The sequence below is a fragment of the Pongo pygmaeus genome, chromosome X (assembly GCF_028885625.2).
Source record: "Pongo pygmaeus isolate AG05252 chromosome X, NHGRI_mPonPyg2-v2.0_pri, whole genome shotgun sequence".
Classification (NCBI taxonomy): domain Eukaryota; kingdom Metazoa; phylum Chordata; class Mammalia; order Primates; family Hominidae; genus Pongo; species Pongo pygmaeus.
Window position 1 is genome coordinate 39,834,848 of NC_072396.2, and position 25,686 is coordinate 39,860,533.

Here is a 25,686-nt window from a genome sequence, read left to right on the forward strand (position 1 = left end):
CCCCTCTCCCTCCCTGCAGCTGCTATAGCAGAGTCTCTCATCCCTGCCTAAGCCCAAATGGGCCTTTCACCCCCAATGTCTGCCAAAGGCACTATTGCTGCCACCTGGCCCTGTCAGAGATACCCTGGCTGCCATAGACAACTAATGTCTGATTGGGGTGCCGAAACCCCACACTGGACAGCTGGTGTCAGGCAGAGGAACCCCCTCCGGTGGGCCACCAAAGGACTGCTATCAACACTTCCAGGCTCTCCCTATGCATTAAGTGCCCAACGAGAATAGAGAATTTCCACCCTCACCAGCTGTGGGATTTTGGTCAGTAAGGTAACTTTTCTGAGCCACTGTTTTCTCGTCCACAAAGTAAAGATATTGATAGCACCTACATCATAGAATTGTTGTGAAGTTTAAATGGACTAATCCACATTGAGCACTTGGTATAGTACCTAGAACATAAGTACTCAATAGATGCAAGTTATTATTGTTTACTCCTACCCTTCATACTTAGGGTGAGTTATTTCCCAGAAGTCTCTGATATGAAATGCTAATAGATTACTGGCTGTCTCCCGCCCCAATCCTTACAAACATGATTGAACAAGTTTGATTTCTACCATGACCATAGTATTAGGCTCAACCTGGGACAACTACTGCAATCAGAATCACTGTTTAACAGAATTTCTATTTATTTTGCATAGCGTGGGTGTTAATACTAATAATTATAAGAGCTAACACTTATTGAATGCTTGCTATATGCCAGGTACTGGGTGTACCCAAGTTTTTAGCTTATTTAATCCTCATGACATCTACCTCTATGAGGTAGATGCTATTATTATCCCTATGTGACAGATGATGTATTAGTCTGCTCAGGCTGCCATAACAAAATATCATAGACCGGATGGCTTAAACAATGAAAGTTTATTTTTTTCTCACAGTTTTAGAAGCTGGAAGTCTGAGATCAGGGTGCCAGCATGGTCAGGTTCTGGTGAGGGCTCTCTCGCTTATAAAAAGCTGCCTTCTTGCTGTGTACTCACATGGTAGAGAGAGAGAAGCAAGATCTCTAGTATCTGCTCTTATTAGGGCAGTAATCTAATCATAAGGGCCCCACCCTCATGGTCTCATCTAAACTTAATGACCATCCAAAGGCCCTATCTCCAAATTTCATTATACTGGGAGTTAGAGCTTCAACATATGAATTTGTGGGGGAACCAATTCACTCCATAGAAACTGGGAAAACAGAAGCACAGAGAAATTAAATAAACTTCCCAAGGGTACACAGCTACTAAGCAGAGGGACCAGGACTCAAGCTCAACTCTCTGGCTCTGAAGCCCCAAGTCTCCTTCTATACATGACTTTGATCCCCTCATTAATGGGTAGATAAACTTTGCATGCTAAAAAGCATCAAGTACTTTCTTCTGTGTAACAATGACTCCAATGCTGAGTGGCTTAAAACAATGATTCATTATTTCTCCCAGTTCTGTGGATTGGCTTCAGGTTCTTCTGTTGGTCTTGCCTTGACTCCCTCACGTGGCTGAATTCAGTTGGAGGGTTGTCTTGGGGTTGGATTCAGGGAGGATAGCTGGGGCAGTCGGTCATCCGTTTGCATGCGGTCCTTCATCTTATATGAATGGTGGTCTCAGAGCATGGTGGTTTCAGGGTATCAAGAGAGTGGGGCTGGATGCTGCAAATTTTTTTGAGGTCTAGCCTCAGATGTTGTACAACATGACTTCCACTACATTCTATTGGCCAAATCAAATCACAAGGTCAGCTCAGATTCAAGGGAGGAGAAGAATAGGCTCCACCTCTTGAAAGGTGTAAAATCACCTTTTGCTATAAAATCACAGTGCAAAGAAGTGTTCATAGTGGGACAGGAGAAATTTGTAGTTGTTAAACTATATACCACAAATAGATCAAACCTGGACACTAGATAGTACCTAACACATCTCTGTTATGGAGAACTCTTGCTTGCACATGACAGAATTCCAACTCAAACTGGGTTATCAAGAAAAACAAGGAGCCAGGCCTGGCGGCTCATGCCTGTAATCCCAACACTTTGGGAGGCCAAAGGGAGAAGACCACTTGAGGCCAGGAGTTTGAGACCAGCCTGGGCAACATAATGAGACCTGACCTCGACTTTACAAATAATAATAATAGTCCAATGTGGTGGTGCACACCAGTAGTCCCAGCTACTTGGGAGGCTGAGGCAGAAAAATGGCTTGAGCCCAGAAGTTTGAGGATGCAGTGAGGTATTATTATACCACTGCGTTCCGGCCTGGCCAACAGAGCAAGACTGTCTCAAAAAACTTAAATAAATAAAAAATTAAAATAATTAGAAGAATTTTAAAAAGAAAAAGGAGGGAACATTTTACTGGGTCACTTTCCTTTTAAACACAAGGGTTAGTCTGGCTTTAGTCATCAGCACTTGGTCCTTGGTCTTTTGTTCTTTCCTTCTCTCAGATGAGACCACCTCCTTATAGAGGTAAATTGGAGACTAGCAGCTTGATTCTTACAATCCCCTACAGGAAACTTTTTTCCAAAGTTTTCCAGCAGATATCCCAAGATCTCATTGGTCTGGCTCTGAACGTGTATCCCTCTCTGAACCAATCACTGAGGCCAGGCAGTTAGAATATGTTGATTGGGCCATTCTTAGGTCACATGTCTATAGGAGGAGTGTAAGCCCATGAATTTACTGGTAAATGTTTAACAACCAGCTCTGGCATGGGGGAAAGGAGATGCCCATTTGTAGTGATTGCCAAGTTTGGTGGTGTAAATACTCCCACCATGGCTGATTTTAAGCTATCAGCATGATGCTATTGAACATAGAGTTGGGAAGAAAAGTCACAATTAGAAGTGGACTCCAGCACACCATTTCAGTAGCCCATCCAAACCAGAGGACCAAGAATAGGGGCAGGGAACCCCAGAGAGAAATCAGGAAATGGAAACAACAGATAAAACACACATTTGTAATCTAATTCCTTTATTTTTCTTTCCCCACAAATGGCCAACATTTAAGAGACTGGTACTTTGCCTGTTATTTTGCTTTTTAAAAAAATAATCAAAATTAAAAGGAGGTTTGGGGACAGTAGATGTTCACCGTGAAAAAATCTTGAAATAAAGCATTTGCTCAGCATCTTTTCATGCTAAATCAGTTCTTCCTCGACATGAAAAGTTACCAGTTTGTCTGGCTTTGTTCCCTTCCCCAAACTGAGTGTAGATTGATAGCTGGCTTTAACAATCACATTTCAAGTAATAGCTAACCTTTTTGAAAGCTTACTCTGTGCCAAATTCTCTGCCTGAATTATCTCATTTCATCCTCAAATCAACCTTAATAGGTAGTTGCAATCAGTGCCCCTATTTTACTGATGTGGAAACTGAGTCACAGAGAGGCGAGATAACTTGTTTAAGGTCACACAGTTGGTCAGTGGTAATGCCAGGAATGATCTTAAGGCTGTTAGTCCCTTCAGTCTATAGTCTTAACTTCTGCCTTCTACTGCCTTCTCTCGGCTGGAGTGGGGTGCCTCACAATCCCAAAGAGCTCTTTGGCAAATATTTTGCAAAACTGAGGAGCCCTTCACAATGTGTCTGTGACATCAAGTCCCATGTTTGAATATAGGTTTTCATCAAAGAGAGAAAGGCAAGCCTTTTGAAAGAGCAGCTTCTCCTGGGAGAACAAATCTCATTCAGGACACATGTGCAGGTCGTGGCTCACAGAAGGGATTTCTGGCTTGTGGCTGGTAAAAGTGTGAGGTCTTCTGGCCTCTGCACTGGGGGGCTAAAAGAAAACCTTAGCTCCTCTGGGTCAGTCCCCAGGAGTTAGTTGCCAGTAACACACAATTCCAGGTAAGACACAGGGCTCCCTTAGAACCTCCTGGACTTTTTATTTGGCTACCCCTCATGGAACAATCTGAGGAGTGTGGAAATGAAAGGGCCTTGGAGGTGGGATGGGCAGGGCCGATCCGATGACTAATGTGTGTCCTTGAAGACCTTGGCAGGATTGGGTGTCTCCCTCAGGCTGGAAATGATGATTTGTGGGTCTGGGAGTTTGGATTTTATGACCTGAACCTTTAGCCTTTCTGGGGCCTGGGAGAGAGGCGAAGAAAGAGGAGAAGTTGCCAGAGGCAGTTAACGTTTGGCCTTGGTTTGATTTGTTCCAGTTGTTTTGCAGCTGCCCCTCAGTCTGTTGTCATCGATCGTGGAGGGTCCCTGGACGCCCCACTCCCAAGCTGGAGTCAGGGCTATGGACAGGAGAGAGCAAGAAATAAAACAAGGATGAGGACCCTGTCTTCAGAAGACAGGAAGGAGGGAGTAAGGAAAACTACAGAGATGCAGAGAACAGAGACCTGTACATATTCATGACATCTGCTCAGGGAAGACCTGGTACATACAGCCTTTGGAGTTCAGTGGAGGGAGAGAGGGAAGGCTTATTGGAGGAAGGGGTCTTCCTATGACTACTCAAAGGGCAGACATAGGCAGTTTGAGAAGAAGGGAAAAGGCACTGGAGCTGGAGAAATGGCTTGTGGGGAGGAGACGTGGAAGGTTCTGGGCCTGACAAAGAGCAAGTAGGAGCAGAGGACAGAATTGAAGAAAGGGAGATGCGGAGGGGATGGGTCAGAAGCCACTGAAGCTGAAGATAAGGACGGCTCCAAGCCAGGGGAAGATCAGGATGGAGATTCATACAAATATAAATGAAAACAGAATCCTTGTTTTCCCAGAACTTGCAAATGAGTCTCTGAAGGTTTTTTTGTTTGTTTGGGTTTTTCTTTCTCTTTTCTTTCTTTTTTTTTTTTTTTTTTTTTTTTTTTTTTTTGAGTAGAATCCATGTTATTGAGTGATCTAGGAAATTAAAGAAATAAAAATAGAAATAAACCCTTGGAGGGAGGCACCATCCAGGCCTCTGCTGGATAGTAAGGGTCTAAGTTGCACACCTACAGGCTTTTCCTCCACCCACACAATGTTTCTCTTCTTTCATAACAACAAGCCTACAGCTGGGGGAAAGGGGTGATTTTAAAAAACCACTCAGAGAGATAAATCTTGTAATACAAACTGCTGAACAGCTGGCCCTTTAAAGCATAGAACAGCCATTTAGCCATTAATCCATCCCTTTAAAATGCAGAACCATCCCACCCCACCACACACACACACACGCATGTACACACACACACATGCATGCACACACACAAACGCTGGCACAAAGAGTAGTTCAATTTCATCTGGTGCAGTTACAGCCGCTGCTCCTGTACTTTTTATGTTCACAGATACAGCCCTGGCTCCAGGTTTAAATAGTTAACACCAGCAACAGGAAGCAGGGGAGGGGAAGGAAAGAGAAGCAACAAATTCTAGCTGACTTTTCACCAAATTCCTCGCCAGGTGCTGCCTCTGAGCCTGGATCCTGAGGCAGCAGAACCTGGTGCAGCAGTACCTGGTGCTCTTCCCAGATCCTCCTGCCTTCCCCAGACTTCTCGCTGTCCTGGGGACAGTCTGCAAAAGCAGCTGCTCCACAAGGTCCCGCAACCCACTTTAAAGGGCGGACACTCACCAGATCAACCTCCCAGGCCCAACTCTGATGTTTCTTCTCCATTTTATTCACAATGGTCACCTTGGGTGATCTACACCACATGTCATCCTGCATCCTGATTGTACCTGATTGACTTTGATGAGGCTATTCTCTCTGTACCTCCCTTCTTGTCATCTGAGTAGCCTCTTCATATTGCAGTTTGTGACCTTCCTGAGAGGCAAAGAAATAAAATTAAGCCCCATCACACACACACACACACACACACACACACACGCAAACTGTGACTGACAGATTTGAAAGAGTAGGGTGTGTGTGTGTGTGTGTGTGTGTGTGTGAAAGAGAGAGAGTGAAAGAGAAAGACAGAGGGAAGGGACGGGAGGGAAAAGGAAGGAAGGAAGGGAGGGAATCAAATGAGTAACTGTTTGGGATAGGATGAATTGGTTAGCTGTTAGGTATAAGAAAATTAAGGCCATTAGCTATTTTCGATTTTTTTTTTCTGTCACGTTTGGGGGAGTTTTGAGTGTTCCACGAAACCTGCAAACCTCTGCCTAGGGAGATTGCCTGGAATTCTCTCCCGCCTGCCCTTTCAGTGGGTAATAATAACAGGAGAATTAGTGAGCAGACAGATGCTGCGCGCACTGGTGCACAGCACTCGGCGTTGTATAATAATGAATATATTTTCAACGGCTGATTCAATGGCTGTTTCTTAAAATAATAAAGTTAATTTTGCTGGGCCCTCCTTTATTTTTTTAAACCTGAGCATCACAAAAGATGGAAGCTGAAATCATCTCTGATTCTTTCACTAACAATAGTTTCAGTGTGACACTTGGAAAAACAAACAAAAAATTGTGTTCTGCAGGGAGCCAGAAATACGCAAAACCTGGTATGTTCTCCCAGCATCTGGTTGTCCAGTGATTGTTACTTTGTTTTCATCTTAGTCGGCAGTCAGACAGGATCCTTGAACAGTGGGACATTATTATCATTATTTACTTAAAATCTGAGTAGGGTTTTACAGTTTTTATGGTGTGGTCACTACAAGATGTTATCTCAATAATAGTTGTAGTAGGTGTAATGGCACATTGAGTACCTACTATGTGGCAGTCAGTACACTAGGTGTTTTTCATATATTATTTTAAATCCTCATATAAACACTGCAAGGTCTTAGGTTGAACTACATGGAATTGCTGTTTCTGTAGATCCGAAACTCAAATATAGGAAATTTCATTGGTTCAAGTTAATGTTATTTCTCCATTTTATAATGAAACAGTCTCAGAGATGTTAAGTAACTGACACATGGTCACCCAGCAAATAAGGGCAAAGCTGAGGTTTCATCCCAGGCCTGCAGAGACTAAGGGCTCTGCTCTACTCCATCTCGGTGCAGTTTGGTTCAATGAGCATTATTATTATCGCCAATTACATCCAGGGACATCAAGTCTTAGAAAAAGAAAATGACTCGCTCCAGGCTATACATTCAGGAAGAGGCAAGATAAGACTCAAACCCCACATCTTAGGGGTAGCCCATTAATCTTTCCCATTTTGCAATGCAAACCCAAGGATAGGATAAGCTCCAAGCAGAATTGCAATGACAGAATATCTGGCGCCTTTCTGTCTGGCAATCAGCGACCTGTGTTGCACCTAGTTCTCATATCCCCGCAACATACCCCATACTCCCATCCCATCCCTCGCCCAGGGGATTATCCTGAGTTCCTCTCCCACATTTTATTCATAACTTGTTCATTCATATCGTGAATCCACTCCCTCCTGAAACCCTGGACCTTTGCCACCCTGGAGTGGTGGCATTTTAATGGAGGAAGTTTGGGGCACTGTCTTAGTTTTAGTTCCCCGAGAAGCAGATCTTCTAACAAAGATTTGAGTGTAAGTAGTTCATTTGAAAGTGGATTTCAGGGCGCACTGATAGAGGGATGGAGACAGGGAAAGAAGGAACACCCACATAAGGTGTGTTATCAGACAAGTGACAACTGTGGGAGATGAAATCTCAATCCTGCTGGGGACTTCTGAGTGGCAGTATAGAACATGTCCCAGAGGTATCCCACCTAAGGGATGAAGAAACTGAGGTACTCATATGTCGACCCCATTGGTTGAGGACTCCTTCCCGGGATATAAAGTCTCTGGCACTTCCAGCTCATCTTGTTTGAGGCCTAAACATGCTCCTGTGGCCAGAATAAAAGCCCTCAGGCAGAGCTTAGCAGGTGTTCAATGTGAGTGCCTGCAGGATACGGGAGTGAGTGCCAAGGGGAGTAAGGGAGGGTAGCAATAGTGTCTGCTGCAGGCAGCCGAACATCATCTGAACTTAGAAGAATGAGTCTGTAACTATTAAACTCAAGGACACCTCTAAGCTCAGGGGCAGGCAGTTGGGTTGGGACATCTTGAGGCATGGGCTCCAGTACAGTTCACCTGGCACTCCTAAGGTGAGCCCTAACCAAAGTAGAGTTTTCAGAATTTCTCTCTCTCCTTTCTCCAGAGCCCCTCATTCACAAATGTGAGAATTCTCTGCAGTCTATCTTCTTCCTGTTCTGTGAGTCAACTCTAAAAGCCATGATTTTTCAGCCCCATGTTACCCCTTGAGGTCACCTTCACCCTAGCAAAATTGGTGATTCCTTGAGGAGGCTGGTAGAAGGCACCTTGCAAGTTTCACAGCCTGATTGGTGGTGGAATTTTTTCTCCCTCTTCCCATCTTTAATGTGGCTCTAATTCTGACTTCACTGCAGAGCCGTGAAATCAAATTAGGAAATGGGAGGAGATGAGCAACCCCTTCAAGCACAATCAACTTCTGATGGCTTCCCCAAAGCTCTAATGAATCTGCATAGACTTCCAGTAATAGAAGGCTGTTTCTTCGTAGCACTTTGTTTTTCTCCATTTCTGAAGAGAAAACAAGCCAGAGTATAGGTACGCAGGTACTCAATGCAACAAGGTTGGTAGAAAGCCTTGGCTTTTTACAGCTGAGTGGGAAAGCCTTGGAGGAGGGCAGGTAGGCTGATTAAAAGAAAGAGAAAACATGAGCAGCGTCAACAACATCCAACCATCATGGTGGGTCTGTTATGTATAAGCCAACATGCTAGATATTGTGTGGGAACAAAGAGGTCGAAAACACAATTCCTGACCTAGAATCGCTAGCAGGCTGTTTTCTCAGAGCCTTGCTACTAAAAGTGTGAAAGAGCAGCATCATCGTCACTGAGCTTGTTCAAAATGCACAGTCTCCAACCCCCACCCAAGACTTACTGAATCAGAATCTGAATTTTAACAAGATCCTTAGGAAATTCCTATGTGCAATAATGTTTGAGATGCACTGATCCAAAGGATTCCAGGTCTGATCATATCACATACACGCTCAGAACTACATCCTGATCTTATCTTAACTTCCCATCCTCAGCTTTCATCATTCCCCACCATACCTTGGAATCCTATGCTCTAGTCTTATGATTGCATCATGTCCTTCCATCCATCCTCACACTGTATTCTCCAGCAGCAATGCCCTAACCATCCTCTATGCCTATCAAAAATTCTCATGGTCTTCATGCTCAGATATCTTCTTTGTGAAGCCTGACCCAATCCCCCAATAGAAATGTGTCATTACTATTCATTAGCCACTGACTGACTTGATTATGTTCAGATGATTACATCTAGCATAATGGTTAAAAAGATGAAATTGGACCCTGATCATCCCCACTTTGAATCCCAGTTTCACCAATTTTAATCTATGTGTGGTAGATTAGATCACTATTTTCAGTTTTTCACTCTCTTTCTCTATTCAAATTATACCCACAGCCTTCTCTATGTGACTTTGCAGTTTCTCCTACTTGATTGGGTGTAAAATATTTCCCTGCCCATTGATGTTGGTCTTGGTTATGTGACTTGAATAGGTTAATAGACTATGGGTGATAGAGACAATGTGTGAGTTCTGAGCCTAGGCCATAAAAGGCCTTAAATGGCATTATATGTCTCTAGTTGTCTGTTGGTGCTTCTACTGTAAGTATGATCAGGACATGCCCCAGGTTAGCTATTGGGTTGAAGGAAGATGAGATATACATGAAACCGATTTGAACTCAACCTGCAACCAAGCCAAGGTGACACACATCTTGAAGCAGAACTGCCCCAGTAGACCCACAGACCCATGCTAAATAAAAAACAAGATGACTTATGGTATGTCACTGAGCTTTGTGGTGGTCGGTTGCAAAGCATTATTTGTGGGACTACATAGCTGATACACTACGCCTCTGAGCCACAGTTTTCCCATCTGTATCATAGACATGTAAATATATACCTCATATTGTTGTTGGGATTATTAAAATGTGTTAATGCATGTTAACTGAGTTCATAGTAGGCTAGATAAATAGGAGGTAACTTATTTTATATTATTATTATTATGTCTTCCCACTAGACTGAAGACATTTTGTGGATAAAGTCTTTGTCTTAGCTATCTTTTTATCCTCTCCAATACCCACTGGGCTCCTAGAAGGCACTCATTCAATAAACAGAACCAAACACTAATACAGAAAGTTATTCTTTTGCTTCAGCAGTTCTTGCCTTGTAAATCCTTACTCAACCTATAGTGGTGAGCCCAAACTTATCACAACACTGATGAAACCTCCAAGACTGAGGGCCTTTTGTTTAAAACAATGTTTATAGCAGGTCTTGGGGGTATTTTGTTGAGTTTTGTGTGTACTTTGAAAATCTGATAGTGTTTTGATTTGTTTCTCAATTAGAAATGCTACACTTAGAATTTCATGGAAAGGAAGCATTTTATCTTCAAAGGAAGTTGTGAGGAATATGGAAACACCTGACCCCTCTGCCTTCCAACTTCAAGTGCAAGCCTTAAGTGAATTCTTCATCTAGTCTGAAGTTTAACCTCCGAAAAGCTGGCTATGGGAGTGGGAGAGAGTGATGACTGGGGCAGGACCTGGTGGCATCTGTCTCTTTAAGAAACAGAAATGAAACCTAATTAGCATAGACTGGCTGCAATTAACATATAAGTCCCAGTTCTGGGAGTTGGAGGAAGGGAAAAGGATAGAGCTAAAACTTAATGGGGTTTTGTTAGACAAAATTAGCTTCCACAGAACAGCCATAAAAATATCTAAATTATGAGAGCCTCTTGCCATTTGCCATTAACACGAGGGGACATGCTAATATTTAGTGGCGCCATGTCCTGGAAATTAACTGCAGTGAAAGAAGCCCCAGAGGCATCCCTGTGAGCAATAAGGGCTTGTCCACTGTCTCTACTGCTACCAAACTGCTTGACTAAATGCTTTGCAGAAACTTAGAACCTACAAATCACACACGTCTCAGCCAGTCTTTTGGCAGTGGTTCCAGAACTGTAGGATGATACCTCCATGAGTGATGTATGGAAAGCTGAAGTCTCTTTGTACAGTCTCTGAATTTGGGGACTATTTTCCTCAGAAGAAGATTCCTAAGGCTGCTTTGTGGACATGTGAAGACACCTCCAATTATTTCTCCAGCCTTACACCCTCCAAGAAAATCAGCCCATTTGCTTTTTGTTTAGTATCAAACCAACTGGTATGAGTTTCCTTGTAAACTCCTCCCATGGTTTTACTTCTTGACTGTCCTAGGGGAAAAAATATTAAACCATCATCTTCTATTTTCTGCTCCTGAAAGTCACCGATGATCACCCAAACATATGCAGGATGTTTTTTATAGTCCTCCGTCTCCCTGACCCCCATTTCATTAGACATAGTTGACCAGGCCCTCCTGCTTTGGTTTCCATATCACTTTTCTCTGAAGCTCTTTCTCTCTGCCCTTTCTCTTTTAGTAGATTACCTTTCTTCTTTCACATTTACAGGCATTGCTCACAGCTCCTGGTCTCTGCCTTAGGGTCTTCTCTTGCTATTCCCTTTGAAAACAATTACTCATTATTCGCTGGTGTCTACTCTTACTTCTGGTAGATATCACTCATATCTGAACCTTTACCCTAACCATTAGTCCTTTGTTTCAAACTTCCAGCAGGACAACTACATTTGGAGTTCTTACTTTCACTTCCAATTCAGCCTGTTCTTCCCCCTGTTCATTATCCTTGCCCGTTTTATGGAGGTGCTTGTTATTTCCTCCCTACTTTTCATCTGCTCTTTACAATTCGGGTGAGTTCACCCTATAAGCTTATCATTCTCATCCTCCCCAACAGCCGATTAGATCAGGGTCCATGAACACCTAATCCAGGCGCTCATCCACTGTGGGGCTGCTAGCCTATCAGATGCTCTTTCTCTCAAGAAGTTGAGCTGAATGGAGAACCAGAGCATACTGGAATGGCAGGGTGAAGATCCGTAAAATTTTGCTGCTGAGATTTCCAACCTTAGTCTCTTTCTTGCCCTTTCTACGGCTTGGGTTGCCAGTTTTCCCTTGAACTCTGCAAGACATCCTGATTCTTCCAGTAAATCACTCTTTAAGTGAGTTCTACAATTTTATTTTTTTGCATCCATGAAGTTTCTGACTGAATCATACTGCATTTGCCTCCCCTTCCTGACTTTTCTTTTGATATCTTTGGCATCATTGTTTTCCCAGGCTCCAGAAAGATACACTTTGAGGCATCTTTGAGACCATTCTTGCCTACTCTATAGCTTATCTGTCTTAATGTCTTACTATGTTTTTCCTCTGAAATGCCCCTGACATTTTGGATCCTCCCTTATCCAAGACCTAAGCCAGGCTGGGCTTCTCCACTCTAAGCTTAACTCCTCCAATCTATCATTTATTTGTGCTTAAAATATTGCTCTTCTCATACTATTGCTCTGTCAAAGAACATCAGAGTTCTTTACGGTCTTTTGCTCCTCCTGATATTTAGGTCCTCTGCTTATCTTGACCACCCAATTTATTTAAGTCCCTTTCAGGTAAATTTATTCTACATACAAACTTAGCTATTCTCCAATATGTCAGTTAACTTTAGTTGCATAACAAACCATTCTGAAATTTAGTGGTTTAAAGCAGTACCCATTTTATTTAGCCCTCAATTCTGTAGGTTAGCTAATCTGAATTGGCTTGGCTGGGCTTTGCTTGGCTTGTTCCTGCATCTGCACTTGGCTGGTGGATTGACTGGGAGCTGGATGGTCAAGAATGATCTCCCTTATATGTTTAGTGGTTGGCAGGCTGTTGGCTAGGGTGTCTCAGTTCTCTTCCATGTAGCCTCTCAAATAGATTAGTGCAGGCTCATTTAGGTGGTGGTATCATGGTTCCAAGTACAGCAAGAAGACAAGCCCCAATGTTAAGTCTTTTTCAAACCTCTGCCCGTGTCTTTTTATTAATGCCCCATTGGCTAAAGCAAATCACATAGACAACCCAGATTCAAGGGGTAGGGAAATAGATCTCATCTCTTGATGGGAGGATCTGCAATGTCACCTCACAAGGAAGTGGATACAGAATAGGGAACAATTTGTAAGCACTTTTATAATCTACCACACTGAGCATGAACTATGAGTTAGACTCAGTAGTATACTCTTCTTGTTCATTCTGTCATGGGACTATCCCCCCACCTCTCTCTTTTCCCTTAAATCAGATTCTTCTCACCAAATGTTAGGTTAACTTGCCTCCTTTTTTAACTCTGCTTTAAGAAACCCCAAACAACCAGTTCTCTGCCATTTCAGCTCTCTGTGTCCTCACTTACTTTTTGCCATCTTCTGATCATTTCTTAAATTCATAGTTTCGTCTTCTGAATTGAAATACAAATTTTCCAAGGAATACTTTTCTTATCTTTAGTCATGAAATGTACATTTATACTTTTAATATATATTTAATTTCATGTCTAATGCAGTGTTCAGCATCTGGAAGGTGCCAAATAATACTTGTTGGTTATTCAATATTTAAGAATATCTCAGAATTCTCCTAAAAGCCATTTTTTCTCTTAAATTCATTTAAGTTAAAAAATAAATATATGCCTTCAGCAGTCATAAGAAGGTGGTTGGGAAAGCTCAGATAGTTTAATCAGTTCAGCTTTCTGACTGAAAGGTGGGAATCACAGCTCCAATTGGAATGGTCCTCCTTACCTTGGGCTCAGTAAAACCTTGTGTGTCTCCTGGGAGAGTTTTCTTTAGCTCTCTAAGCCACATGCCTACACTTAAAAGCCCTTAGCTCTCATTCTGTAGGCTTAACACCATAGTGCATGGCGGGGAATCAGCCTCTTTCTCAGTCATGACATGTCCTTTGAGAAAATTCCATGAAAGATGACAGTCTTCTAGGACTCAACAATGACAGTTTTTACGGCTACAAGGAGTGGCGTGGGATGGGAAATACTCTTTTCCTACTGGCTGTAACTTTCTCTGGTTCCCCCACTCAGGCAGTTAGGGCTTCCTACTCTATGTTGTCAAGGATGTCCATAGACAGGTGTTGGCATAGAACCTGCCTTACAAAGGCCTCTGCCCCAGCCACACCTGGACTCTCCTTGCCTTCCCAGACTTAGCTTTCCAGGACCTGGTTTGCCCAGTGTGTTGATACTGGAGCATGTTCATCTCTTGGGATGCATGCCAGGCCTACTCTTGGAAATACATTCTGAAACTTGATAGGTATCCTCTTCTCTCATTTCCCTTTCAGAGAATTTGAAGAGGAAACCAGGAAGCCCTGGTCATATTTAGCCACTGATTTTGTTTTCAAATGCTCTCAAAAACAAAACAAACCAACCAAACAAATAGTCACCAAAAACCAAAACAAGGCTTAACTTCTGGACCATATCACCTTGTGGTGATATGGCGTTATGAATCAAGCTCAGAGACGCTCTGCTGCTTGTAATCCTCTCACTGGATTTTCATATTAAAGGCTCTTTCTGTTGATATAAGAAATTATATGCTTCTGGAAAGATGGAGAAAGGTGGAAGAGGCATGTGCATGTGTACATTTGTGTGTGTGTGTGTGTGTGTGTGTAAAGAAGAATAGCTGATTTCCCAGTTTAAGAAATTTCTCAGCTGTGGGACAAGATTTGCATGTCCTTCTGTGTCACAGAGACTTGGGATGTTGGCAGCACGTCGTTGGGGTGCCTGCGTCTCAAATCACTGGCTCTGTGCAGCCTTGATGAGGCGCCCGATTTACATATTCTCAATTTAATCTAAAGTAGGTACTAATTGATTACTGCTGAATGTCTGCACGCTCTGATTATCTGTTTGGATCCTGAGGGGGGTGGGGGAATAGCAAGGGATCTTTCTTCTATGACTGGGACTTTGTTTTTTCTGATCCAAGGAACATTTATTTGCTAGGCCCGGGAGACCCAGCAAACCACCCTCCAGCCTCTCCCCACCTTCACCCCCAATTGCTGAAAATACTTATCAATCACAGTTCCAGCACTGGTTCATTTTATGTTGTAGGATAAACTACTCTCTATTGCGTTTTTCAGTATTTATCAATCAAATATTTTGGAAATGTTTCCCAAGTATATTAATTTGATCTAAAAGCAGGATTCCTTAGGGCTTGAGAACATGGGCTCTGGAGCCGAATTGCTGAGTCTAACCCAGGTTCTGCCACTTACTAGCTATGTGGCTTTAGGCAAGTTGCTTAGCCTCTCTGTGCCCCAGTTTAGCCATCTACAAAACGATATTAATAGCAGTCCTAACCCAACGGGATCAGTGTGAAGATTAAATGAGTTGGGACACATGAAGTACCCAGTGCTGCATCAATCCAGTGCATAGTGCATAGCTCTATTTCTTCAGAGCTCTGTGGAGGGCTTGCTTGGGGGAGGCAGGCTCAAATTTTGATTAAAGCTTCCTTTGGGGAGTTTTAGGGTCTTCAGTCATCCTTGCTTTACCTGTCCTGTGTCATCTAAGGTATCAACAATGGCAGGGAGTAGGTATAACAAAGTGTAGACTTTGTTACAGTGGGGTATTGTTAACTTCTGGAAAAGCTTTTCCTGTTAGTTGGAGTTAATGAGCAGAAAGAAGGAAAGGGAAGCTAAAGGTGGTGGGTTGGTGAACATTCATTGGATACCTTCTGTATGTTGGGCTCTATGTTGGTACTGGTGACAGAAATACAAAAGTCTCTTTTCTAAAGGAGTTCACTGTGAGTGGCACCACTCCAATCGCTGTAGTACGGCACACTGCCTCTGCTGTCACTCCTCAGGCATTTATTTTAAGTTTCATCCCCGCAGCTGAATTGCGGGTCTGATTTATTTTCTTTCTATTGATGTGTAACACACACGCAGGAAAAATGCACAAGTTGTAAGTGCACAGCTCCATGAGTCATCAGAGTGTGAACACACCGTGTAAGCAGCACCCAGATCAAAACACAGGATGTGACGGGCCCCTAGAAGCCCATCTCCCACTTTGTGTTCCCTCCCAGTCATTACCTTTCCCCAACAGCCAGTCACCTTCCTGCCTTAAAGACTGCCCTGCACAGAGTCCCACCTTCAGATTTCTTAGCTGGGTGCTGGTCTCCAGCTGAGAGAAGCTCCAGGAGCCAAGCTGAGAGATGTGATGAGATCAGGCATGATGGGAAGTGCCTGGACCATTATGATACTGGTCTAGCCCTTGGCGCCATGTCTGTGTGGCTCCATTTAAGCCCACTTTGACTTTTTCAAAGGAAAAACCATCCTTGGCTGCTCTGTAACAGAACCAGCACCAGGCAAAGCAAACGTAGCCTTCCTGTTTGTACAGACAGGCCCCAATCCAGAAATTTGTCTCCAGCCTATCCAGTGCAGGGCCAGAAACTCCCTCACTTGGCCGGCCTGGCTCCTACAACCTTTTATGAAGATGGGCATATTAGTAGAAGAAGGCCCTCTTATACCTTGAAATGGTGAGCATTAGCCAGGAAATAGCTTAGCAGGGATGAGTATAGTTAATGCTCTCTGGGTTTTTCTCTCTCATGTGGAGAGTTCAGGATCTTGGGAGAATGGGAAACAGATGGGTAGGTTTTGCTAGGACCATCCAGGACATTGCAGTCGGGAATTTTGATCAGTCATGAAGGGAGATCCTCTGAGGGAACTGAGAGAGAATAGCAAAGTAATTGTTCCAGTAATCTATTGCTGCACAGCAAACCTCTCCAAACTTAGTGATGTAAAACAGCACTCATTTTATATGTTTATGGAGACCATGGGTCAAGAATTCAGATGGGGTATAGTAGGGGTGGCTTGTTTCAACTCCATGATGCCTGGCACCTCACTTGAGAAGACTTGGGCAGAAGGAGTCTGGGATCCTCTGGAAGCTTCTTCATTGTGTGGCTGGCACCTGGGCTAGGATGACATGAAGGCTTACCTCAGCCGAGACTGTCAACAGGCAACCCACACACAGCCTCTCCATGTGGCCTGGGCTTTTCATACCACAGAGTCTGGGTTTTGGAAAGGAACATCACAAAAGAGAAAGTCTTAAGAGCAAGTGTCCCAAGAGACTCAGGCAGAAGTTGCATGACCCTTTCTGAACTAGCTCAGAAGTCACATGGTGTAATTTTCGCCACATTCTATTGGTTACAAGTGAATCACTAAAGACAGCCCACAAGAAGAATTAGACTCCATCTTCTGATGGAGGACTGGCATGGGATGGGAGCTTTTGTTGCCGCCATCTTTGGAAAATACTGTCTGCCACAGTAGCTGACAGCCAGGACTCTGCAGTAAGGCACACCTGGTTTCATTTCCTGGATCTGACACTTATTGGCTATGTAACCTAGGGTAAGTTTCTTAACCACTCTGTGTCTCACTTTCCACATAAGGAAACTGGAATAATAGTAATTCTGACCACATAGCATTACTGTGAGAATTCAGTGATATGAGCCATGTATAGTGTTAGTAGAATGCTTGGCACATCATAAGTGCTCATAAATGTCACCTTTAACAGAGACTCAAAGAAGTGATTGCTCAAGACCAGCCTTACCTGTGACACATTTCCTTAGGCCTGCTGTATGTGAAAAAGTGGTCCACAAAATTCCCTCACCAGATCGCATAACCGCCCAGGATCCACTAGCAGTTAACAGGGACTGTGGAGACTAAGCACTAGGGTACAGCTATTTACAGTTTACAAAGCACTTCATACTCACCTTTTGTTTAATCCTCCAAAAAAGTCCATGGGCCACACATGACTCTTCCATTTTATAGATGAGGTTTATCAAGGTGTGACCTACCCAAGGTTACAAAGCTAATACATTATAGAGCAAGTTTATGACCCCAGAGTTCCACTCTAAAGTCCCTTGCTCTTATCTTCTCTAATGATCTCAAGAACATTGTAAAGTTATCAAAGGAAAAATACAATTTAATTAAAATTTAATAAATTTAAAAAGTGTCCTCTAACCCTAATAGAAGTGGGAAAAAAAGAAGGAGGTCAGATTTCCAAAAGCCATGGAATGTCATAGCCAGGGCCAGGAGTCGACTGCCAAGCATAAGAGGGGACCTCACGTTGTCACTTTCCTCCAAAAAGCTCAGAGGCATCCTTTAAAAATGCCCGAGAATGCTTTTCAAATTTCATAGCTAATCATTCAGCCAAACAGTATCTTTTACTTTGAGAACTACAAATTCTGTAATCACCCCTCACTTTTTAAAACCAAGAATCTGGTGATGCCCTCTTCCTTCTGTCTTCCTTCAGATTTCGGTCCGACCACATCAACATCAAAATGCACAAATGCTGGGAAAGCATTGTAAATCCTGCCTTTCTGGTGTTTTCCATTTATGTGACAGGAGGAAGGATGCCACTTTCATCCATTTTTGGAAACAAACCAAAACACCCATAAATATTCAAGCTTATAATATTGACTTAAAGCTCAGTTAGAGCCCAGGCTGCAGTCAGCTCTTGATTATCCATGTGTAACTTATCCACAGCTAATTTTAAAACTCAAAATTACTTCCTTATAACTTGCGGCGCACCCTTGGCCCCCTGTGCAGGTGTCAGCTCGGGACACAGTGAGAGGAAATGGAAGTGTGCCGAGTCAAGGGTCTGACCACCTGGATTCTGCTCTTGACACACTCCTGATTAGCTGGGTAACCTTGAACACATGTTTTTACCTGCTGGGACCTCCTAGGTTTTTCAGCTGTAAAATGAAGAAGCTTGGCTTTATGCTTTTTAAGATCTCTCCCTGCTCTAAAATTCCATGAGGTAGCAAAGTAGTCAAAAGAAATGGGAAGATATGTCTACTGCAAAGATCCCGCATTGAAATCAGTAGTCCAAACCATCCATTTTCTCAATGAGATATTGTGTGGCCTCAGAACTGCTAAGCAGCTGATCTAAGCCTAGCACCCAAGACTCCAATAGTTATTTCACGATTTCCAAGGCCAAACACACAAGATTTTTTATTTTCCAAATTATGATTCTCTTCAATGAGCACAGATAGTCAGCTATGTCTGAATGTGGAAAAGGCTCTTTCTGTGTTTTTCAGAATGTTGGGTCGCCTTTCTGATGAAGCCAAGGTGGGGATTCAGAGCTGTGTATCTGTGGGAGCCAAAGCCACTGCCCACTCTCCCACCCCTAAAAAGATCCAGTGCAGGAATCAGTCACAAAGCTGTTGGGTCTTCTTCCCTTCCCCTCTTCTCCCTCCCAACCCTGGCCATTCTCACAGGCTAGAAAATGTCCTCTTTGTCGTACAAAGGAGAAATCTTTGATGTCTTCTTACTCCTGCCTTAAGTTCGAGCTCCCATACCTAAGTTTTTTTTTATAGAAGGAAGGAAGAGCCATGGAGTGATGGTGGGAAGGGACTTTAAAGTACAATGAGAAGTGGGTGTGGTGGGATCCCACCACCATCCCTTTTCATCTAACACATCTCAAGTGCAAGCTTTGTGCTTGGCACCAGGGTGATAAGGAACATACATCATCCAGATCATTAAGAGGTCTTGGGTTTGGGGAAGAGTAGGGAGAGACATATGTGAACATGAGCTTCATAAAGTATCATAGATACTATGAAAGGAAGACATGTAGGACCAGAAGGTATGGTGGGGGGCACAGAGGAGAAAGCACTTGGCTTCATCCAGGGCCAGAATTATCAAGAAATGCTGCTTGGAGGAGGTGGTGCTTGATTCTTGAGTGGAAGTACGTTAGGTCATGAGAAGCAATATTTTAAATGATTTTTATTTATTTATTTATTTATTATTATACTTTAGGTTTTATGGTACATGTGCTCATTTCTCACAAGTCTTGACTCTGTGATCAAAGATTAAGTAGCACCAAAGGACTGGCTTGCCAATCCAAAGACTCCTTATATCATTACCTCTGTGAGTCAAGATGTTCTCGGTTCTAAACAATCTGTAGACAATCATTAGAACACAGGGTGTTCTTTAATTTTTTACTGCCTGTGTTGTGCAAAGAGAAACCCTCCCCTACCTGAACAATACATGGTATGAAACTGCAAAAGCACGATGTAGTTGACCTTGGATGCTTTCAGGTCTGAACAAGTGTTCACCTGTTTGGCACCCATGCTTGCTTTCAGCTAAGTGCAGTTTGCCTGGAATAAACTACAGATAAAAGAGCACAGTTGGTGGAAATTTATCACCCAGGAGAAATGTGACAAGGGAGGCTCCCCCTAGCCTATTTGTGGATTTGTTTATACTCCCTCTGGTGGCTGATTCAGACCTGCATGTTCTGTCCCTTTGGCCTGAGAAGCAACCACACCCTACCTAATTCCAGAAGCCCAGAGTACTGGGATTGTGGCCATGTCTGCATGAGCAAAGGTATGAAGGTTCAGCATCGGTTTGGGTTTGGGTTTTAACTAGCTATTGGCTTTGATGTTTGAAAACTCTTGATTTAAATTAATATATCTTATTCCTTTTGTGCCTAGCACACGGTTTGTGCCATATAGCCTTGTGAAACTTCATAGGATCATAGACTTCAGGCTCCTGTTATAGTTAGGTTCTTTTAGGTTTCAAGAAGCAACAACTGAGTAAGCTTACAAGAGTACCTCAGTGGGATAAGGATACTTGTGTCTAGGAACCTCTGTATAGCTAGGCCTTGGGAAATGCAAAATTGACAAAAGTTTCAAAGCTGGTGAGTATATAACTCTTAAGAGCAGGATTTCTGGAGCTCAACAAACTCCTGTGTCAGTTCCATTCCCTCCCTCCGCAGACTTTCTCATCATCTACTAATCCCTACCTTCCAATTTCTGCTTGCTCATACTTCTTGCTCATCACATTGACTTGCATAGGGCCCATCTTGTCATACGTGACTTATCTCTACCTAACGGCTTTTCAGCTTTAGCTCCCTTCGCAAATAGATCCCTTCTCTTGGTGTTTCATGAGTTTATATTTAATAAAGGGGGGAAGATAATCAGCTGAATTTGTCTCTTAAAGCCAGGCCATGTCAGATCATGTACTGGCTGCCTTGGGTCAGGGTCCTGCTCCTGGCTGTGAATGGGCTTGTCTTTGAATGGGCCAGAGGCAGGACAACCACCATAATTGGAGTATACAGTACACACCTGAAGAGAACTTTGAACTCCTTCAGGTCATCATATGGGGAAACTGGTACCCCTGAGAGCTGATGCAGCGTACCTAAGATTATACACATAACCAGGGAGTGGTGATGGTAGGGTGAGACCCCTGATTTTCCACACACTGCTGAGGTCACCTTTACACTAAACTGCATCATCTATTATGTTGTCATGTGGAAGGAGTGTTTTCATGCATAGGCATCTTTTTACTCACTTATTGTGCTTGCAACCTAGGAACAAATGATCTCTTTCCTGCCTCCCTCCATCTCCCTACTCCCTGTTCAGGCATCTTTTTTTTTTTTTCCTATTAGAATTTATTCTTATTAGAAGCCGCGGCTGGTCTATGGGCCAATGATTTCAAAGCCACTAAATTCAAACTAAGATTGACAGTGAAGTGTTTCACCAAGTAAGTTTCATTCAGAAAAGGGAAATTATGCAGCAAACTTCAAATGAGAAAACTTGATAAATGAACTAAATTCTAAGTTGATGAGGCCAACTAGAATGTAGGTAAGTTGTCAACTGAAATATTTCACCCTTTATTTATCTTTGGCTGAAGATATTAGAACAACACTTTGGGGTCACCCAGATTTAGGACGTGAAGTAGATGCCTTCAATAGGCCAGGCTTGAATTTGGATTTAAAAGTCTATACTGCCTTTGGTTTTTCTAAGACTTGCTTACTAGAAAAAAATTCTATGAAAACCCTGATGTAACAATCACCTTGACAAATTTATTTATACTGCTGGAATGCTTTAGTTAATGCAATGGGATTTTTAAACAGGAGAAAGAAAGCACCATCATATTCACCCTTGGGCTTAACAGATTAACATGACTCAGTAAGCCATCCATGCAGTTACTTGTTCATTTATTAAATATTTGTTGAAAGGCTGCTATAAGATAAACACTGTGCTGGGGATACAAGGATAAAGGTGACACAGCTGGCCTCAAGAAACTTACAGTCTAGTGAGGCACATAGACAAGTAGAGAGAATTACAATGCTAGATCTGAAGAGCTTGGACATATCAGTCACAAAGGAGGCCATGCTAAGTCATCTGGCTGTCCTGTAGTAGAAGTGAGTCGGCTGTGTGTCATATCCCATCAACTCTCTGATAATACTGTCCAGATGCCATGACCTCATAAGCAGATGACTCTTATGCTGTATGTCAGTTTCCTTTGAGTGAATGTTTCAGTAATTATGTTGTATTCTGTTAAGGCTCATCATTTGAGATCAGTAAAGTAAGACATCTTCATGGGCAAGAAAGATGATCTTTTCTGAAACCCAAGGTCATTCCCAGAAGGGTGAGTCCTTAGATAGGGACCCAGAACTCAAGGAGAAGCCTCGGGCATGTAAGAGAAAGCTTAGCCTCTCCTTTGCCTTAAGCTTGGTAGTATCCAGACATCTAAAGTATGATGCTGGGAGGTGGGTTTTAAAGGTCAGAAAAAAAGCAAGAAATCAAATAAAACAGAAATCAAAGAAGGATTTCTTCTTTTTTCTGGGTCCTCCATGGATGGGAAAAGACGAGTGAGCTTCAGAAACCAATGCATGCTTTGAGGGCAAGACTGTGCTGCTTCATGATACTCTGTGTTTACAGCCCTTTGAGCAGCCTCCAGCCCAGTGCTCATCTAGGAGTAGTCAGGAACCACCTGTGTCAGATTATTCTGGAGCACTGGGTAAACATATACATTCTTAAGTTCCGCCTCAGATTCACACCTCTCAATCATAATGGAGAGGGAGTTATAATGTGCATTTTAGTAGGTCCCCTTAAGTTTGAGATTCCCTGGTCTTGATTTCATTGAGGTCTTTGTGAAGTTTAATATGGTCAAACTGCTTCTGCTCACCAATCAATGTGCCTTCTAGTGTCATACTTGGAGAAACTAGATTTTATTATCACGTGTTGGTATTTTATTTTATTACTTGGACTCTCTGACATCTCCCTCATTAAAATGTTCCTGTATCATGCAACTAGTCTAGACCAGGGCTTAGCAAACCTTTTCTGTAAATATTCAGGTAGTAAATATTTTCCACTTTATGGGTTATATAGTCTCTGTTATCACTACTAAACTCTGTTATTGCAATGCAAAAGCAGCCAGAGACAATATTTAAACAAATGGACATGGTTATGTTCCAATGAAACTTTATTTGCAAAAATAGGGGGCTGATAGGATTTGGCCTATGGGCCATAGTTTGCAGACCCCTAATCTAAGCCATTAGACAACTAAATATGTATCACCTTGTATCATCTCCTTGTATGGAACTGCTCTGTCTTGTAATAGTAAAATAGTTACAAAAAAATTGGAATCTCACTCAAGTTATTTTAATGGTTCTCAAACTTGAATGTATATGAGAATTCCCTTGAAGGGTTTATTGAAGTATGGATTGCTAGGCCTACCCACAGAATTTCTGACACAGTAGATCTGGAGTAAAGCCCAAGAATTTGCACTTCCAACAAGTTCCCAGATAATACTGATGATGCTGGTCCAGGGACCACATTTTAAGAACCACTGCCTTGAGTAAAGTGGAACAGGTTATTGATAGGATTTCTGTGAAAATTAGGAGTTCCGCCATGAGGCCAAGAACACGGGATCAGTTTCGCAAGGGTCCACCCAGAGATTGGAAGGATGTCTTCTGCTGTAGGAACTAAGTTACCATAGGGCTGGTCACCCTTGCCATTATGTGGTTCTCTATCCTATAGATTTCTGCTTCCATTAGAGTAGTTATCTAAAAACTCAAATCTGATCAAACGATTTCTCTCTCTAGATGAACCTTTATTTTTACACATGTTCTTAAAGTCCAAACTTCTTAACCTGACTCGTGGGGCCTTTTATGATCTTCCCACCCACTTTATCACTCTATCCTCATTCCTGCCATCCTCTGTTGGTGCACAATAGGGACTCTGGCTTTTTCCTCCAGATATTCTCTACATCATAAAGTATCCCTTGTATAAATATCCATCTGTTCTGTTGACTGTGAGCTTTATGAGGACTGGGATTGTGTGTCTCTTGTTTTATCTCCAGTGTCTAGCACATGAATGAACAAATGATGATTTCTTCATAAGATTTGCTACCAGATACAAGGGGAGAGGTGTACTCAGGGACACAGGGAAGGTAAAAGCCTTTTTGGAACTGATGGCCAAGGAATATTTATAGTAATGACACTTAAAAGTGGAGGGGGACCACAATGAGATACCATGTCACATCTACTAGGATGGCACCAATCAAAAAGGCAGATAATAACAAAGTTGGTGAGGTTGTGGAGACACTGGAACCCTCATATAGTGCTGATGGGAACTTAAGATGGTGTTACTTTGGAAAAACACTTTGGAAGTTCCTCAAAATGTTCAATATGAAATTACGATATGACCCAGTAATTCCACTCCTATGTGCCTATCCAAGAGACATAAAAACACATATTCATGCAAAAACTTGTACTCAAATGTTCATAGCACCATTATTCATAGTAGCCAAAAGGTGTAAACAACTCAAATGTCCATCAACTGATTAATGGATAAACTAAATGTAGTACATTCATGCAATGGAATACTATTGTCATAAAAAGGAATGAAGTACTGATACCTGCTACAACATAGGTGAAATGAAAGACGCCAAACACGGAAAGCTACATCTTATATAATTCCATTTATGTGAAATGGCTGGAATAGACAAATCTATAAAAACAGAAAGTACAGTAGTGTTTTCCAGGGGTTGAAAGGAAGGGAGAATGGAGAGCAACTGCTGTTGGGTATGGGACTTCTTTCTGGTGTGATGAAAATGTTCTAAAATTAGATAATGGTGGTAGTTACACAATTGTAAATACACAATAGTGTGTAAATTATATCTTAATAAAACTGTTTTTAAAAAGTGGATGAGAAATTGCTCAGATAGGTCCTAGAAGAAAGAGTGGAGCCAACTCCACAAACAAAACTTGCTCCTGTATCCATTTTGACAACAAAGTAGAGCTTTGGAATAGCTTGTCTGACAATAGAGCTCATACTGTATATATATATATATACATATATATAATGTATATATAATATATTATGTATGTTATATATCTCCACACAGCTTGAAATATAGTGAGTTAAGTTGTCATTAAAATGTTTTTGACTGACACAATAAGAGAAATTCTTAATATTCCTTTTTTTCCACAAAAAGCTCAATATCTTGAGTATTTAGCAGAATTTCATGTACCCCATAACTCAATCTATTCTTACTGATGAAAGTAATGAATTTCCTCAAAATGCTAAAATTGCTTCTGTTGGAAAACAAAGCAAAGAACAGCCTAAATTCATTTAGGACATCTATTGAAAGAAGCTCGCATTGTTTACAGATCTGCATCTGCTTTGTACACAAAGAGGTTTTATATCAAGGCCAACTGTTATTGTATTCTCTCGTTATCACGCAACCTTTCCTGAATTCATGGCTCTAAGAAAATGCAGTTTAGCGAATAAATGTAGACTAGCAAGTTCCTTTTATTTTCGTTGATGTGGTATGATGCTAAAATTCCCATTAACGTTTTCCCTCATCAGTGATATTACGAACTAATTCTTATCACTTCTCAAAGCAAATAAGGAATGGCTTGTGATCAAAAACATTTTATAGAAATAACACATCCAATTTAGGAAGAAAGACCATTATTGCCATATAGGGATATAAGCATGAAAATAGTCATATTTGGTGAGGATTAAAAGCTTAATCGAATGGAAAAGAAAGAATACAGCAATGTCAATCTGATGTGTGATTCTGAATCTGAAAAGTGACACTAGGATAGAAGAGTTAGAAATTGCTCAGTTGGTTCTCATTGCATGTGAACTAAAAGCCCACAGCTGGACAGTGGTTTATCAATGGTTTAGGGT